Source organism: Dermochelys coriacea, chromosome 3, assembly GCF_009764565.3.
Source record: "Dermochelys coriacea isolate rDerCor1 chromosome 3, rDerCor1.pri.v4, whole genome shotgun sequence".
Classification (NCBI taxonomy): Eukaryota; Metazoa; Chordata; order Testudines; family Dermochelyidae; genus Dermochelys; species Dermochelys coriacea.
In genome coordinates, this window is record NC_050070.1 from 74,908,540 (window position 1) to 74,928,867 (window position 20,328).

Below are 20,328 nucleotides of genomic sequence, written 5' to 3' on the forward strand. Positions count from 1 at the left end.
CTTGTGTGTAAGATGGGACATATCTGAAGTGAATTTCCATATGGACTTCAAAAAGTTTGAAGCCATTGACTGCACTCATCTTCAGTCTACTTTATTTGCATGTGTATTTTGCTGATGTCAAGGAACTCTGAAGCACAGACAGAGCTCATGACTTTGGTTTTGTCTGTAATATATAACAGTTGATTCCTTTGCCACCTTGCTTGTCTGGCTTAGTTTTTGTTCCTGCCTCTAAATGGTTAGTAACTTAAGATACAGTGGGCCACATTCTCTGCTGGTGTAACTCTATTGATTTCTATTCAAAGTTCTCAGTGTTTTTATAAGCATTAAAGAATGTAGCCTTGCAACATTACACTGAGGGAGACTAGTATTATGCATTAATTCCAGTTATTATTATTGCTCCCATTTTACAGAGGGGGAAGCTGAGGCACAGAGTGTTGAAGTCAATGATATTTTGGCAGAACCAAGAATAGAACCCAGCTCTCCAGTGTCTCAACCACAAAATCAAGTGCTATGGGATGGAGAGCATAGTTACATTATTCAAATAATTAATTTAATAAATACAATTTTAGGACTGAAAGAGACAAAGATTTGAAGAGCCCTGCTCAGGCTTTGTAGATTGACTCTTTTGGAGTGTGAGTGCTGGATTCTCAGTTACACTAAGTCCCATTTGGCTGTATTAAAGGGTGTTTAAAGTGGGCTAAATTAAATTACACCCACTTAAATGCCCCTTTCCCCTATTAAAGCAGTATAACAGAGCCTTAGTGTAAATGAGAATAAGGCCTTCAGATTCCATAGGAATCAATCTGCAAAGCCTTGCTCATTCTTGCGTGTTTGACACAAGAACCAAAGAGAGAGATTTGGTGGACAGCCCTTTTTCAGAAATTCGGATATGTCTGGTATTAATCAGTGGTGAGAATATGTCTGCGAAGACACACTGACCTAGTGGTTGCGTTAAGCAAAAATAAAAATACAGTGATTAGAATGAGTAAGACAGGAAATCATTTCCCAGGAAGATTTTATACATAAGCAATGTATATTGTAATAAAAAACAGTATTTTTTTTCCATCTTAGCATTTGACTTTCTCGTGAAACCTCAGTTTTGTGTGAACTGGGCCCACATGCTGGTTCATGTCCACATAACTCATCCTTTACAGTCACAGACTGATGTGACACAGAATAATAGAAAGTGATGCATTGCCTGAATTTAAAGGAACATGGACTATTTCTGGGTTTGCTGTGCAGTATGAGATTTGTATCAGATTTGAAGCAAAGCTAACCAAGCAGACAGAGCAGTAAGATATCTACAGCTTCCATTAATCAGTATATACTATGCTGTTCCCCTCTTCTTCCCCCCCGTACCATCTAATTCTATTTGCTTGGTGCATTTTGAAGCTAAAACACATATACAAGGTAATCTCAGCGACCATTTACAGTGCTTCTTACTTCATTGTTCTTGCATTTAAAGTTTAAGAATCATTCTTCACTAAGCCGATTTGGCTGTAAATCACTAATGTGAATAGATATTAAAAATAGAGATGTAACTTGGATTTAGTTTTATTATTGGCATTAGTGGACTCTTTGTTTTGTGTTTACAATGCCCTTGTTTTGATATGACATTTATAATCACTGGTAGGGAGATGTCACAACACAAAATTCATACAAAACCAACATAGCTATTAGTAGGGGATGTGGCTCAGTGGTTTAAGAATCTGTTTTGAAATGAGTAGAGTACCTTGAACCATGGATTCAAATCTTGGTAGGGTCAATTCAGTCCTTCATTACTGAAAGGTAGATTCCTGCAATTTACTGGGATGGGTCATTAAGAGAAAACCTTAACAAGTGAGATTATTTATGCTGTGCATGAACATTAAAGAGCCTATGATGTTTTGAGAGTAAGGTTTTCCCTACTGTCCTTGGCCTCTCAATCTGGATCATATTTGAAGGGAAGGATAGAATTTCCAGACACCCATTACTAATCTTTAGAAAGAGAGTTGATGTCAAATACAACTGATGTTAGCAGTGCATCAACCCAGCCTTTATTTCTGATAAATCCAAGCTTGCTTGTGTTGTATCAGTATATTATCCTTACTTTGTCAATCTCAGCTGAAGGACCATGTCTTAACTAATAATGGCCTTGGTGCAGAATGTTTCAATAAACTGAACGTGTTCCACAAATTCTCCTTTAAAAAAAAAACCAAATTGCTGTTGACTCTCTGACTCCTATCTTGATTTTGGTTATCCTGTAATTCTCTTGATGGAAATACCATTGGAAAAAAGCATTCTTTTGAAGTGTGAACCAGAAATACTGTACTATGAAAAAGCCTTTTAAAAATCTATATGTTTTTAAGGCTTTTCACAGTACAATATTCCTTCCATTACAAAATTTCAAACTCAATCTCTCCACCATGATATTACTTTCTATCAACTATTTTTCAGTATGTTATATAGGTTTTTAAAAGGATTTTCATAGGAAAGTATTTCTTGTTTAAAAACATTTTCTCTCCATAGTGTTTCCAGCAGGATAACCAAAGTCAAAATGGGAACCAGCAGCTACTCATTTTAATAGTAGAAGTCAGGGCAGCCCAGAGGTTTCGGAGGTTCTGGGGTCTTCGGTGGCGGGGGTCCTTCCGCTCCGGGTCTTAAGGGCACTTCACCGACGACATGGAGCGAAAGGACCCGCCACTGCCGAATTGCTGCTGAAAATTCTCATGGGGGCCCCTGCAGGGCCTGGGGCAAATTGCCCCACTTGCCCCCCTCTCTGGGAGGCCTTGGCAGAAGTTGAGACACATTTTCAGTTTGCTGAAATATTCTGCAACTGGGCCCTCCACTTGTTAAGAAACTAACCTATTTATTGAGACTGACACAGCAGAGACAATATAATGCCATAACACAAGTGTACTTGGAATTATCAGACAGGTTTTGTGTATTTATAAAATATTTTTATAATACAGGCTTCTTGTTTAAAAAAATCATTAGAATGCTTTTTTTTCCATGGTATTTCCATGCTAGTGTATTTGATATAATGTTGCATATAATACAGAAGCCTTCTAGTGATGTTAGAACTCCTTCAGAAGTAGAGCCTGCTCAAACCACCTGACCATATTCAAAAGGAGGATAGTCCTCTCAGGGATGAGAATTTTTTCTAAGGTTTGAAATCCTAATCTGGCAAATACTATCAACAGGAGACTCCCCCACAGATACTCTGTGGGGGAATCCCTCAGATATGAGCATCTTCAAAGGAGAATCTGTTAAAGATGTTACAGTCTTCAAATGGGGAACACCACCCTCAGTCATATGAAGTACTTTAAAGAGTACTTTAAAGAGGAAGCCTACTAGCAGTATGAAATCTCGGAGGAAAAACTCCCAGAGCACTGTGAAAATTTGTAAGAGAACAAGCCCTCCTTCTTTAACACACAGAAGGCTACTATTTTCTTTAAAAAGGATCCTTTCATGTACTGTGTACATTTATAATTATGCAAAGGATCTTATTTAACCAGAATCTGATAGAATTCTCCTTCATTTAAAAAATGTTGAAAAAAGGAAAGAATGACAGAGGAAACAATGACTTTCCTTTCCTTTTTTGTTAACTAACTGATATCCAGGTAATCTAATACTACTATGTAGTTCATGGATAGTTCTTTTCATCTGTAGAACTCAACCACCTTCAAAAAGTTAACTGGGGAAATTGAGGCACAGGGAGGCCAAGTAACTTGCCCAAGAAGCAAACATTATTTCTGCAGTGCCATTGATGGGCATAGTGCTTTACAAATAGATTCTTGCTCTGATCAGTTTCCAGATACTCACTGAGTATGTTCAGCCCTAACAAAAATCCAATCGGTCTATGTATATGTGTGTGTATGCACGCAATACATATACTGTGTGTGTATAACATATAGTTATAAAGTATCTGAGTGTCTCACAAATAGTAGTGAATTTATCTTGTCAAATAGGGGGAAAGGGAAACTGAGGCAAAGAGCTATTACATGATTTGCTTAAGGTTACATAGGCAGTCTGTGACAAAGCGAATAAAAGAAGCCCATTCTGGCTTGCCCCGCTCCGCACGTCCAGTGGCTCCCAGAAGCAGCAGCATGTCCTCCTTCCAATTCCTATGTGTAGGGGCAGCCAGGGGGCTCTTCACGCTGTCCCCGCCCCACGCGCCACCCCCACAGCTCCCATTGGCCAGGAACCGTGGCCAATGGGAGCTGCAGGGGCGGCACTTGCGGACAGGCAGTGTGCAGAACTGCCTGGCCATGCCTCCACGTAGGAGCTGAAAGGGGGGACATGCCACTGCTTCCAGGAGCTGCTTGAGATAAGCACCACCCAGATCCTGCACCCCTGATCCCCCTCCCTCCCTCTGAACCCCTCGGTCTGAGCCTGGAGCACTCTTCTGCACCCCCAACCCTCATCCCCAGCCCCATCCCAGAGCCCGCATCCCCAGCCAGAGCCCTCACTCCTGCCACCCTGCACCTCAACCCTCTGCCCCAGCCCAGAGCCCCCTCCTGCACCCTGAACTCCTCATTTCTGGCCCCACCCCAGAGCCCGCACCCTAGCTGGAGCCCTCACCCCTTCCCCCAATTTTGTGAGCACTCATGGCCCAGCATACAATTTCCATACCCAGATGTTGCCCTCAGGCCAAAAAGTTTGCCCACCCCTGGTATAAGCTTTTGACTTGTTGCAGACAAGAGTTAAGAGTAATTTAACAAGTAATTAGCAATTAAGAGTAATTTAACTTTACCACAAGGGGTGAAAATATCATGCCCCTTCCATGTACTATCTCTTCTTTTACAATGTCACATGCTTCGTAATTTTTTTCCAACAATGCAAGTTTACAATCTTTAATATTTTGTCTTGCAGATATTTGATAGTCAATTGGATTTCCTATTCCTAAAACGATCAGTGGAAAAAAATATGGCCTAGGGGCAATAGTACAATCTTCCCTCATATAGAGGGGAAAGGACTCTTTAACTGCAACTGACAAATCGCTTTACACTATTCTGATGCTGTAATGTTCTGATATTTGCCACTTTTTCTAATTAAAAAAAAATTGGAGTGATATCTCCTGTTTTGAAGTTACACAGATGTATCCAGTGGATGATGGTTGGCCTGACACCAGTAAAGAAACTTATCCTGTTCAGCAAACTAAAACCGTATTTTGCCACAAAATCTTATAGTTCACACACACATTCAGCATCACCAACTGATAAATCCACTTACCATGTCAGAAGAGGAAGTAAATAGATAAGTCCAGGGATGTTTTCATCATGCTTCCATGTGTGTTTAATTTAGGGAGGTAGGGAAATTTCTCCCATGAAGAGATCTGACATTCAGACTCCCCACCAACATATTACTAACAACATTTTTCTTATTAGTAAATCAGATTTCCTTCTATCCTCAGATTGCTAGGTAATCCTGTTCTATAAGCTAACCCCAGGGTCCAGAAGGTGCATAGAATCTCCTTGTAGTTTATGATCTCAGCCATTTAAATTTTATTTTTGTCCATAAAATGATAAACATGTTTTGGATCTGTGATTTAACCACATTTAGACAGGCTCCAGGGAGAGTACCAGGCTCAGAGCAATACCAGTTATTTTCATTATTGCCAACCACCTGTGAAAGACGTATCATCAAACAAAGTGAAAAAGCTACCTTCTCTGGGTGAGTCTGGGGGGCTTGGGAAATGTCCATTGAATATGTGCATTGATGTAACTAACAGTTTTGCATGGAGAAATATAGTTTGTTTGCAGAACAAGAGAAGGGTCTTCACTGATGCCAGTCCACCTGAATCTGTTTTCCATTAAACAAAGAATAACCTGCCACCCTGTTCATGCAAATCCACTTTCCTACTCTCCTCTTTGACTCCTTGCTCAGTCAAAGTCACACACAGAAATACAAGAGTTTAGTCGTAATGGGCTGAGGTCATTCTTGGTGCAATTCTATTGAAGTCAGTGGAATTACACTAGAGATGAATTTGGACCAGTAATTCTAAGCATTGGGAAGGATTATTTTTTAAAAAATCTTATTTCATTCTACTTATGCAAAATTTACAAAGCTACAGTCAGAAGGCTGTGATATCTGAGTTTTATAACTTTTGTGTTATCTGTGTATATAGTGTAGCAGTTTTAACTAATAGTCTCAGAATGATAGAGCATTTCTCATTTTAGAGTGTGTCTCAAGTATTTCATTTTTTGAAGGCGATGGCTCTTTGTTCTAATGTTCCAACCCAAAAGAAAATAAGATGACTCTTAAGTTTCCTGAATCCTATCCCAATTATATTTCATTTAATAACACTCAGTGAAATATCTGGTGGCAGGGGAAATGAAACTACATGATTTTATGGGCTCATTCATCAAGAACTAATTGAAGCTTTCATACAGTTTAGTGCTGATAAAACACTGTAACAATAAACAATAACAAAATTCACCAGAGAAGGATTTGTTTTGCCAGAAGGAAAATGGTTCAGTTTCATCCTGGGGATTCCTGGTTAAAAGTCTCCAATTTAAAAAGGGATAAGCACAAACTCCTAAGTATAATGACAGGGTGGGAGCTGTGGCAAATGTATTAGTATTGCTCCAGTGGAGCTATTTTCATTGTAAGTATTTGCTGTTGTATGTGACTGAGCCAGGATGCTTAACAACCAATAGGATTTCTTAAAGTTTGATTTTTTTTAAAAAGCAGTTCCCATGTAGTTTTTCCTGGAAAGGAAATTACAGTTTTAGAGTGAACTTTAGTTAAGTTCTGGTTCTCAATATACCAACTAATCATAGATTTATTGAGTTCAAGAAAATTGCTTGTCTTCATTATGTTCCTTTGGAGAACCAAACTGCTCTTAAAATTACAGTTCTTTAAAGCAAATCCTGTAGCAATGCCTTGTCAATATTTAAATGTTGAAATAAAATATGGTTCCCCTTTATTTCTGATTTTTTTTTCTGAAAACACTTTTTTGGAGATACAACAACATAATGAAATGTATCAAGAATATGTTAGCCTTGACTTAAGGGATGTAGAGATGAAAGTTTCTGCCCTTGGTGGAACTGGAGGCAGTACTGAGATCAAGGGGTCAGGAGTTATGAGTGATAATCCTGCCTCTGCAACAGGGCAGCTGCATGTCTGTGTGCTAGTGACTTTACCTCACTGTTTCTCTGTTTCTTCTCCCTCCCACCCTTTGTTTGTCTTGTTCATTTAGGTTGCAAACTCATCTGGAGAGGGAATGTTTCTCACTATGTGTACAGTGCCTGCACAGTGGGTCTTGGTTGAGGCTTTTGGATCGTACCATAATGCAAAATTAATATTAATAGTGCAGCTCCAAATTGCGGAATACCAGGGAGAGTTATCACTTATACCAGGAAAAATATTAAACTGTAAAAATAGTGCTGGCTTATGTGCTTATTAGGCTTGATTCTATACCCCATTTTGCAAGTTTATTTGCCAATGAAACTGCATCGATTCCATCGTAGTTCAGTATATTGGCTGATCGTGCAGTAGTATTCTGATAACTATGAGAGAATTGTTGTTTGGGTATTCACTTATCAGAGGCTTGGGCAGTACACATACATACTTGATTTTTAAAGTGCAGTTCCACAATGACAAATAAATCCCTAAAAAGGGCATCGTGCTATTTCATATTTATTATTACTCACATAAGTCCAGTTCAAATTTCAGTGAGTTTTTTCAGTTTGCAAATAAGTTTTTGCTAACTGCCAGCAATGCAAATTCTATGTAACATCTGAAAGTCAACTTGGGTTCTATCCTTCCTGTGCATAGCCATCAACAATATAGATTCTACAGACCAAATTTTGCCTTTGGTTACACTTGTGTAATCCCACCGTCAAATTTATAACATCAGTTACACCTGTGCTATACCATTGGTCTTTTAGTATAACTTTGTAGATGTAATAAAGGCTTAATTTTAAGTGGAAACAGCCACTTTTGGAACCAGTTTTTGAACACCCAAAGCTCAGGACTTTTCTGAAGTGGGCTTCCTATTTTTGTTTATTATAAAGAAAGAGGCAATTTTGCAGAATTTACATCAGTGTCTGTTTTTGCAGGTGCTGTTTGAAAAACTCCAGGTTTGGTATTGTTTGATCTGGGTTTTGGTTTGGGCCAATCCCAGTGCTCACGCCCAAGACTGTCTGTGAGTTGGTACTGCTACTAATGGTTGCTGCCTTTGCCCATGCAGTAAACAGTATCTAAGAGTTTCCCCCTCGAGCTGGTGGTATAAATTCCATCTGGAGGAGACATACCTGCACTAGCTCTGACTGAAGTAGTTCGCTAAAAATAGAAGTGTAGCCATGGCAGTTCAAGCAATAGGGGGGCTAGCTGCCCTGATATGATCCCATCCAAAATACTAGGTACATACCTGGCCCTTCTGCTGCTTGCACCACTTGACTACACTTCTATTTTTGACACACTAGTTTGATCAGGGCTAATACAGATATGTCTCCTTGAGCTGGAATTTACACATTCAGCTCAAAGTACAGTGACCCTTAGTCACTATTTGTAAAGGACTTGGATCAACCTTGAGATGCAAAGGTACTGTATAACATGGATTTATGATAATGAAAATTCACATGTCAGAGTTTGGTCACATGTTCTTCATTTCATTTACAAATGGTATTCATAAATAAAACTCTGACATTTCACAGTAGTACTGGCAAGCCACAACATGCAGACAATGGAGTATGAGTTCTACTGGCATAACTACATGCTCAGGATATATATGAGTTCTACTGCCAACACTTAGTCAGCAGCAGCTCTGTGCTCTCTGGACATTACTTTCTGTCTACTGATCGGTTGCTTACCCCAGACACATTCCTCCCATCTCCATCATTCCACTGTCTACATCACTCTCTCCTGCCCTCTCTCTCCTTCACTGTCACCTCCTGCTTCTTTGTGACTGTTCTCCCAGGTGCTGGCCAAGATGATTTCCGAAGTTAAACGCATGAGTCTCTAGACCTTGAACTAAAGCACCAGGCTCTCAAGCTAGGACCTGTACTGCATCTTTATCCTCTATAAACTGAGGACAGAGGGGATGCATAACACACAGTGAACCTGTGGATGACACTTGCTCCCACTAACTTATCCCCATCCAACAAACAAGCCATCATTGCTGTAATCGTTTTGCTTCCACATTGCATGCCTTTCCCCTGCCATCTTTCTAGAGTATCTTTCTTCAGCACGGGGATGACAGCTTTCTGGGACTGTACCGTGTCTAGCACAGTGATCCACATTTTGGAATCTTTTGGTGCCACAGTAATACAAATAAATAATAAAGAATTAAACAAATGTATTAGTGTTTATATAGGAACATAGGAGTGGAAGGATCTCCTGGGTCATCAAGCCCCATGCCCTGCTATCACAGGCAACCCTGTCATATAATCCCATTAATAAATTTATCAAGTTACACCTTGAAAACAGTTAGGTTGCTGAAAATAGTATTCAATCCAATATTATAAATTTTGAACTTTTAAAAGAGAGAGTTTTAGAGCTTTGATGCTGTCATCTCTCCTCATGATGAGTAGTACCATACCTTGATTTCAATGGGACTACTCTGAGGGTAAGGCACCATTCACTGTAAAGACAGCAGGTACAAGGCTCTAATGTTTTCCATATTCTAAGTATTTGGGTCAAGTAAATGTGAGCACCTACTTTTTTCTTTTAAACGATAACATATATTAGACTTTAATTTCATTTTCTTTTTACTAAAGTATCTATGATCCTTTCATTACATTCTGTCTTCTCAACCCAAGCTATGATGCTTGTGCTGGCAGACTTTCTGTTTGCCAGGTGAGGACAGCTGTTCCAAAAAAGTGAGGTTTATAAAAACACACACAGAATTTCAAGAATTTTTTTACTCCTGGCCCAACCCTTGAGCTCCATATTGTGTCTACCATTCTCTTCTTTAAAGGTGCTTAGACCACACCAGCAGAGATGGATGCTGCTGCTGCTCTTGAATGAGCAAGCTCCGCCCATGCTTCTCACTAGTGATGAGCATGCACCTGTCACAGAGATTACAGCTCCCTTTCAGTGGGTGAGCAAACTATTTGGAGTCTAGCTTCCCTCTCAGTTTACAATGGACCAAATGAGGAGTAAATCCACAGAATTCAATGGATTACATAGGTATGAGAGCAGAGTCAGGCTCCTCGACCAGGATGACACTTTCAAACAATATTGGATTAGTTTGGTCTTGGCTATCATTGTTTTGATATCAATTTTAAGATGGTTTAAGTTAGGGCTGTCAAATGATTAAAAAAATAACCACAATTAATCACAAGTTTTAAAAAAAATTGTGATTAAACACAGTTTTAATCACACTGTTAAACAATAATAGGGTAGCATTTATTTAAATATTTTTTGATGTTTTCTACATTTTCAAATACATTGATTTCAATTACAACACAGAATACAAATTGTACTGTGCTCACTTTATATTATTATTTTTTATTATAAATATTTGCACTGTTAAAAAACTCTTTCCAATTTGTCAACATCCTTTTTAAGGTGTGGACACCAAACTGGACACAGTAGTCCATTAATGTCTTCACTAATGCAGTATATACTAGTAACAGCACCTACCTTTACATAATGCACAATCAATCTGTGGAACTCCTTGCCAGAGGATGTTGTGAAGACCAAGACTATAATAGGGTTAAAAAAATAACTAGATAAATTAATGGAGGATAGGTTTACTAGGCAGGATGGGCAGAGATGATGTCCTTAGCCTCTGTTGCCAGAAGCTGGGAATGGGTGATGCGATGGACCACTCAATGATTAGCTGTTCTGTTTGTTATCTCTGAAGCACATGACCACTGTTGGAAGACAGAATACTGGGTTAGATGGACCTTTGGTCTGACCCAGTATGGCCATTCTTATGTTCTTATGTACCTACTTCTACTTAATATTTCCTTCCTTATAGATTCAAGGAAAGAAGTATGCAGTGTAGATGCACCCTAAAATATTATATTGTATATGGCTTCATTAAAACACATGTTCAAAGGAGCCTGCTTTACCAAGTAATCCAGGTCACTCTGAAGAACTGACATGTCCTTATGATTATCTGCCAATCCACCAATTTGTGAGTAATCTGCACACTTTACTATCAAAGATTTTATATTTACTTTCTGGTGATTGATAAAGATTGTCATAGCTACAGGGCTAATCCTGACCCTTATTCTGGTGTCTCTGAGTACATCCCTCAGATATTAGGCTTGATCCCCCACACCAGGTTGGGTATTGGGTATTAGGTATTGGGTTCTAAATTAGCTATTACCACTCAAGAAAAAGATTTTGGAATCACTATGGACAGTTCTCTGAAAACTTCAGTTCAATATACAACAGTGGTCAAAAAGGTTAACGGAATGTTGGGAACTATTAGGAAAGAGATAGAAAATAAGACAGAAAATCTCATAATGCCGCTATATAAAGTCTATAGTGTGACCACACTTTGAATACTGTGTCCAGTTCTGGTTGCCCCATCTCAAAAAGGATATAGTGGAACTGGAAAAGGTTCAGAGAAGAGCAAGAAAGCAGCAGGTGTAAAACAAAGTAAAGGAAGAACTTTTCTACACAATGCACAATATACCTGTGGAACTCATTGCCTTGGGATGTTGGGATGGCCAAAAGTATACCTGGGTTCAAAAAATAACTGGATACATTCATGGAGGATAGGTCCATCAATGACTATTAGCTAAGATGGCCAGGAATGCAAGCCCATGCTTGGAACACTCTAAACCTCTGACTGCCAGAAGCTGGGAGGAGAAAACCGGGATAGATCATTCTAACTATCCTGTTCTGTATGCTCCCTGGGAAGCTCTGGTATTGGCCACAGTTGGAAACAGCATACTGGGCCATGGACCTTTGGTCTTGCCCTGTATTGCAGTTCTTATGTTCTTAAGCAAGAAGATGTAAAGTGCAAATTATCTTGTAGATCATATAGTTGGTGCATCTCTGATTCTTTTTCAACATCACAAATATGAAATTCAGTGTACAATATTTAAAAAAAACACGTAAATTACCAAAATAAAAGTATAACTTAAATAGTGCAATAAAAATCAAACACGGTGAATCAAACTAAAAAATTAACTCTCTTCACTCCAGTCATCATTATAGTAAAACATATATCCTGACTTTCATTGCAATACTGTTCTATATCTTATGTCCTGCCTTTTTTTGCTGTTGTTGTTTTGGGGTTTTTTTTTTTTTTTTGCTTTTTTCTTTCTTTTTGTGTCATTTTTGGACCTTCCTGTGGCTTTAGGTCAGTGGTGCGCAACCTGTGGCCCAGGGGCCGCACATGGCCCATCAGAGTAATCCACTGGCAGACCGCCAGACAGTTTATTTACATTTTCATGACTGCCCGCAGCTCCCAGTGGCTGCGGTTCACCGTTTCCAGCCAATGGGAGCTGCGGGAAGCAGTGGCCCGCATGTCCTTGCAGCCCATGCTGCTTCCTGCAGCTCCCATTGGCTGGGAACAGTGAACTGTGGCCACTGGGAGCTGTGGGCAGCTGTGCAAATGTAAACAGTCTGGCGGCCTGCCAGTGGATTACCCTGACCGGCTGTGTGTGGCCCACGGTCTGCATTTTGCCCACCACTGTTTTAAGTGATTGCATTACACTTGGCTTTTCTCCAGGAGAGTTGTATTGTTACAGCTATGTATGACTGACATAAATATTTTTGATGGAATGAGTTATAGGAGCAATAGACATTGCAATTTCTTTCTGAACTACATAAAACATACGAGTTAAAATACTGCCAAGCATTCTGGTCTCCTCTACTTATATAAATCCACTGAAAGGGCATCTGCCAAGAAGTATTACTTGGTATCTAACAAATATTTTTATTGGTATGTAAGTCATGTTAGAACTTCTTATTTTACCGTTTATGATGTGCTGCTACATAACAACATTAGTACATTCCTTATATGAAAAACTAATTCTATAAAGTGGCATTCTCAGTAAGCTCTCAAATATTTGTTGTAAGTCCCGAGTAAATGGCTGGCAAGTAGCCCAATGAATGTATAAATCATATTTAAATATCTGAAGTTTCCAAATGTGTGCTCTGTTTATTAAGAAATATAATTGTAATTTGGGAAATTGGCAGGGCATTCCTGTGCCTTATCATCAGCAGTCACTATAGTTAAACACAATCATCTGACCTGATCTTTGCTTTATACATCACATGGTGTTTATCTAACTAGTGAAGTACACTCTGCAGATGCTCATTAACTGTCCTATATCAATGTCTGCCAAATGTGAATTCCCAAGCATCATGGGCCCAATCCTGTAAAATGTTAAGCATCTTCTACAAGGTGTGGCATTCCATGAACTCGGTACTCTACAAGAATGGCCTAAAAGTGATCTAGGTTGTCAATTTAGATATCTATTGTACAGTCATGAGTCTAGTAGGCCCAACTCCTCAAAACCATTTTGGCACCTAACAGAGTTAGGCACCTAAATACCTTTGAGAATATGTGCCATAGTAACTTGGTTGGAACATGTGGGCAGTGCAAATGAACAGGTTTCCCAGACCTGAAGAAGAGCTCTGTGTATCTCAAAAGCTTAGAATCATAGAATATCAGGGTTGGAAGGGACCTCAGGAGGTCATCTAGTCCAACCCCCTGCTCAAAGCAGGACCAATCCCCAGTTTTTGCCCCAGATCCCTAAATGGCCCCCTCAAGGATTGAACTCACAACCGTGGGTTTAGCAGGTCAATGCTCAAACCCCTGAACTATCCCTCCCCCTAAAGGGATAGAGAGAGCTTGTCTCTCTCTCCAACAGAAGTTGCTCAAGTAAAAGATATTACCTCACTACCTTGTCTCTCTAACATCCTGGGACTAACACGGTGACAGCAACACTGTGTATTACAGATTAAGTGTCAGACTTGGCTGGATGAATGTCTTAAAGTGGGTCCTTCTGGGATGTGTTTTTAGCTTTGACTTTTTCTCCAGGACATCTTCCTGTCTCTTTTCTTTCTTAAATATTATTTCTGCTATTGTTGTTGTTAGCTCTCTATTCTCCTTGTCCTATCTCCTCATTTTTAAAGATGATTCAGTGAAGCAGCACTGGCACTCTTGTGCAAACTTTTCAGAATGAGTACATTCAGAATTTATTCTGCACTATTTCATGCACATTGTACGTGTAATAATTACAGGTTCCAATCAGAGTATATAACTTGACTTATACGTTTGTGTACTTGCTTTAGTAGAAATGCAAATGTTATGTATTTAACATTCAAATGAAGTAAAATAAATTAAATACAGGAAGTCTCTAGTCTATCTCAGAAGTAATTGGGATTGTAGAATCATAAAAATGAAGGACTGGAAGAGGTGTCAAGAGGTTCATCTAGTCCATTCTATGCATTGAGGCAAGATTACATATACCTAGACCCAGCAGCGGATTTGGGGTTTGTGGGGTCCTGGGCCAGAGCAAGTGGCGGCCCCTCCCCACTCCTTCTGCCTGCAGTCATCCCCCCAGCCCCGCCCTCCTGCTTGGGAAATGGGGTCTGGAAATAGGGGCTTGCCCCGCTCCCTGGCAGGAGCACCAAGCGGGCAGAGCAGGTTGGGGTGTGGGAGTGCCCATTTTTCTGTGGGCCCCCCAATTGGCCAGGACCCTTGGGCAGGGGTCCCATTGGCCCTGTGGCTAATCCACCACTGCCTAGACTGGTGTTTTTCTAACCTGTTCTTAAAAGCCTCTTACATTGGGTTTCCACAGTCTCCCTCAGTAATCTGTTCCAGTGCTTAACTATCTTTGTAGGTAGAAAGTTTTGCTGGTATCCAAACTAAATGTCCCATGCTGCAAACTAAGATGGTTACTTCTTCTGCTACCCTTCATGAAAATGAAGAACAATTGATCACCATCCTCTATATAACAATCTTTTACATATTTGAAAGCTGTTATGCCTCAACCGGCTCATGTCTACATTAACCATACCCCATTCTTTCAACCGAATGTCATAGGTCATGTTTTCTACACCTCTTATCATTTTTGTTGTTCTTCTCTGGACTCCCTCCAATTTGTTCACATCTTTTTTAAAGTGTGGTTCCCATAATTGGGCATAGTACGCCAGCTAAGGCCTTAGCAGTTCTGAGTAGAGCAGAACAATTACCTACCATCTTACATATGACATTCCTGTTAATATGTCCCAGAATTATTTTTGTTTTTTCTCAGCAGTATCACACTGTGACTCATATTCAATTTGTGATCCACTATAATGCTCAGATCCTTTTCTGCAGTACTGCTGCCTAGCCAATTATTCCCAAATTTGGTTTTGTGCATTTGATTGTCCCTTGCTAAGTCTAGTACTTTGCACTTGACTTTATTGATTTCTCATCAATTCTCCAATTTATCAAGATCATTTTGAATTCCAATCCTGTCCTCAAAAAGTTTTTGCAACTCCTTAGTAATGGTTAATATGTATTCAGAAGTCAGGTTTGTCAGAGAAAAGACAACAATTTTTATTAACTGCATGAACACTCTTCTGAGTCTGACTGCTCAGGTTTCTTATAACATTTAGTGCATATTGGGCATGCTCAGAGGCTTAATAAATGTATTGTCAGAGTCACTCTCATTTTACCATTGCACAATCTCATTATAATATAGTCAATCCCACAGTATAGTATAATCAATCCCACACCAACACCTGGGTTGGTCCTATGGCCAGTTTTGTTCAATATCTTCATTAATGATCAGGATGATGGTGTGGACTGCACCTTCAGCAAGTTTGCAGATGACGCTAAACTGGGAGGAGTGGTAGATACCCTGGAGGGCAGGGATAGGATACAGAGGGACCTAGACAAATTAGAAGATTGGGCCAAAAGAAATCTGATGAGGTTCAACAAGGACAAGTGCAGAGTCCTGCACTTAGGACAGAAGAATTCCATGTATCGCTACAGACTAGGGACCAAGTGGCTAGGCAGCAGTTCTGCAGAAAAGGACCTAGGGGTTACAGTAGACAAGAAGCTGGATATGAGTCAACAGCGTACCCTTGTTGCCAAGAAGACTAATGGCATTTTGGGCTGTATAAGTAGGAGCATTGCCAGCAGATCAAGGGATGTGATCATTCCCCTCTATTCGGCATTGGTGAGGCCTCATCTGGAGTACTGTGTCCAGTTTTGGGCCCCACACCACAAGAAGAATGTGGAAAAATGGGAAAGAGTCCAGTGGAGGGCAACAAAAATGATTAGGGGGCTGGAGTACATGATTTATGAGGAGAGGCTAAGATAACTGGGATTATTTAGTCTTCAGAAGAGAAGAATGAAGGGGGATTTTAGAGCTGCTTTCAACTACCTGAAAGGGGGTTTCAAAGAGAATGGATCTAGATTATTCTCAGTGGTACCAGATGTCAGAACAAGGAGTAATGGTCTCAAGTTGCAGTGGAGGAGGTTTAGGTTGGATATTAGGAAAAACTTTTTCACTAGGAGGATGGTGAAGCACTGGTATGTGTTACCAAGGGAGGTGGTGGAATCTCCTTCCTTAGAGGTTTTTAAGGTTAGGCTTGACAAAGCCCTGGCTGGGATGATTTAGTTGGGGATTGGTCCTGCTTTGAGCAGGGGGTTGAACTAGATGACCTCCTGAGGTCCCTTCAAACCCTGATATTTTATGATTCTAACACTTTTCCTCACTGTAATGTGAGTTTGTTGATACCTGATGTAACTCCATCAACATTGCATGGTTTATCTGGTGGTGCAGGTGAACCTATTAAATAGTGAGGAACTAAATATTGCAGAGAGCATTTGGTGAGAAGAGTAACTGAGTTAAGCTTCTCACTGATTATTATTGCAGATTCAGTTTTCAGGGGAACTTGTGAACCATAGGCACTGACTCTGTGGGTGCTTTGGGGCTGGAGCACACACTGGCAGCCCCATGGGTCAGCACCTTCCCCTCCCCTCCCAGAGTCTCCCACCCGCTGGCGGACACACCGATCAGCTCCTCCCCTTCCCTCCCAGGGCCTCCTGCCTGCTGCAGATCAGCTGTTCCATAGCATGCAGGAAGTGTTGGGAGGGAGTGGGCGGAGGTGGAAAGAGGTGGGTCGGGGCAGGGGAGGGGTCTTAGGGAAAGGGGTGGAGTGGGGGCAGGGCCTGGGGAGGAGCAGGAGTTGAGCACTCCCTGGCAACTTGGTAAGTCATTGCCTATGTTGTGAACAATATTACTGGTTTTGGTTTGTTGAGGTTTTCACTTTGCATTTTGCTTTATGTTCCAAATTATAATAAACCTGGAAACAAAAAGTGAAAATCAGCTATCCCTATTGTAGTAAGAGGAGGCCCTGAAACATAAATTCTTGTATCAGACTCCCAGTCTGAGGCCTGAAGCCTGAACCAAAGTAAAGCCTGAACCAAAGTACTTCCAGGCAGCGATAAGCAAAGCTGGGCTGTGAGCCAGAAGCAGGTGCCACTCACAGAAGTTGGCAAGAAAAGGTTGTTAGAAGCACGTGCACACACACACATAAGTGCTAAAGAGAGAAACTTGTGCCAAGATGGCGGCAAGACACTCCATAGACATAACAAGGAACAGGCAGGTGCATCTTAAAGACAGGGTCAAAAGGACAACATGATGGATAGATTTGTTTGAACTATGATGAGTAATCTGTCCTGCAATGGTATAAAAGTAGGTCCGGGAGCGTACATCTTTGTCCAGCCTAGGGGGCAGTGGAGCTTCCTGCCACTGACTGAGCTGTGTCCATTGCCAGGGAGCACAAATTAGTAGTACGTCCGGTAGAGTCTATAGGGAACTATTACTGTCCTTTGTTTGACAATAAACCTGGCTTGGGTTCCTTCATACCTTACTAGAGTCTGTGGTTTTTGGGGGTTCTCTCAGGGTCTGCTGTGTTAACTCTCTGCGCAGAGCTGGGGCAGCACACAGAAGGAACACGCACATAGCCGACTGTTATCATCATCGAACAAGAGCAGAGCACCACACCGGTAGCTACCGACAACACCTATTGCCCCCTGATATTTACTTTGGTTCAAAACAGTATTAATCCTCTAATTTTCAAATAGTTTCCACCTCAAACCATAAACTGAGTCACCCCATTTTTAACTTGGGATCTTCTGCTACCAAAGACTGTTCCCAAACTGCTTTCTGGATACCCAACAACCTGGAGACCTCATCACCACCTCTGGCACTAATAGAGGGAAGTATAATCTTCCCCACTGTTGATACTGATGCCAAATTTAAGTCCATTCTTATCTTCCTGCCTTCTGTTTCCCCGCTATGTAAACACTGCTTTTGGTTCTGCTGCTGCTGAATCAACTGGCCATTCTCTCATTCTGGGGCTCGATGTGCTGTAGAACAAATGATTAGGAGAGAGTGGGATAGATGAGAAAGGCAAAGAAGAGAGCATGAATATGATAATTGAGAAGAGTACAAGTAACTGCTAGTCTAGAAACTTTATTTTGTAAGAAGACTATTATAAATATTTTGAACAATCTGAAATTACCTACTGAAACTTCCAGTATCCAAATGAGGTAATAAGAGGAAAGGTGATTATTTGTATATAATTGTGCAAGCTATACATGACCTTTTATGTATTTATAAGGACCAAATGCTTAAATACACTTCTTCACAAGAGGCCAGTGAAATTCTTTCATTGTTGCAGTTAATTGTTAATTAGAAATCTCATAAGCAATCAAGCAGGCAAATTCTACACCAGCTGTAAGCAACTAAAACAAAAAGTGACAAGTAGGCCAGCAAGTAATGAATTACAATAATCCAGGTGAGGAATAACAGACAAATGTGTCAGAGTTTGGGTGTTCCCACGAGACAAGATGGGATATAGTCTGGAAATGATCCTAGGACAGTAATAAACTGGCCTTGCAACCTGATTAATATAGACATCAACAACTGAGCTTGGAATAAACAATAATTTCATGTTGTGAGCCCAGAGAGTTTTGGAGGGCACGGTAGATGTCAAAAGGAACTACCTAGAACCTAGAAAGAATATAAAGACTGATGCTGAAGAGACATGATGAGTAACAATTTTTACGCTGTCTACGTTTAGTTTTAGAAACTTGGAAGATATCCAAGCCTAAATATCTCAAGGTTACCTATGCAACAAAAAAAGTCATTTTGGAATGTACAGGAACCAAAAGATAGATCTGGGCATTACCCCAGCATAACAACAGATGAAGCCTATTTATTGGATCTAAGGAAGCCACATAAATGAAATATATAAGTATAAAGGAAAGCATTTGTCTTTATTTCTTAAACACTCATATTCTTTAGAAATAACTACCCAAATATTCCCAAAACATTGAGATTTTAAAAAATCCTCATAGGTAAATATACAAAACCATCCAAAATGTGAAACAATAATAGGTAATCTAATCTGGTGTTAATGAATAGATCTCTTGAATGAGCACCTACTCCTGGCAAATATTGTTAGAAGATTTCCAATTTCCATTGAGTTCTTTGGGTTTTAGATTAAGCCTCGATTTTAGACTGGAAAAAATGTGCTTGGACATGGAGAGTTTGCAATCATATCAGTCTTCAAATTTCTAAGAGAATCAGCTACTAAAAGATATAGGTCATCACACTTCAAACCCTGAAAGCGACTCTCAATCTCATTTTCTCTGGATTCAAGTAAAATAAACTGTTTTTTATGGACATATCAGCGAATCTGAGTTTCTGAATATCTCAGAGCATCTCTGTGAGGGCAGAGTTAAGATTGATTGGGAACTTTGTTTGAGAAGTGCAACAATAACTCTGGCTTACCTAGTTTTCTAGATATGTTCAAACAATATATTTAGGCAGGAAATGTTTGAGCTAATATGTAGTGGAGATTGTTGCCCTATTGTTGCAATATCTAAATTGAAAATATAATGGATAAAGAAAATACATTAACTGTAGCATCTTCTTTGTTGGTCTATTAGGGAAGATAAGTTATAGGGAATGGCATGTATGGAAAATAAGAATAAAAAGGCATGTACGTTGAGAGATGGGAGACCAACAAAACAGAGACAAGAAATGCTCTTAACAGCAGGGAAGGAAGAAACTACTAAACACTTAATCAAACATTAATGCATGCCTCCTTTGATTCAGGCTTCTAATACCACTCTTTTGGCCAGAACCCAAACTTCTTTTATTCTGGTTGTAGTACATGTTAATTTGGAATTGGTATGCCTTTTGAAAGAGCCTTCATATCCCATGGTATATCTAGCAACTAGAGAAATTTTACCAGTTAAATTAAGTTGTTTGAATATACTTGCTAAACCACACCTCCATCAAGAAAGTTGGAAGAATGATACGGTTGGATTCAAACACTTGGGCAAAGTAAACTAGCTCTGTTCAGAGTTTTGCCATTGATTTCAGTTGCGCCAGAATTTTCCCCATATAGCTCAAC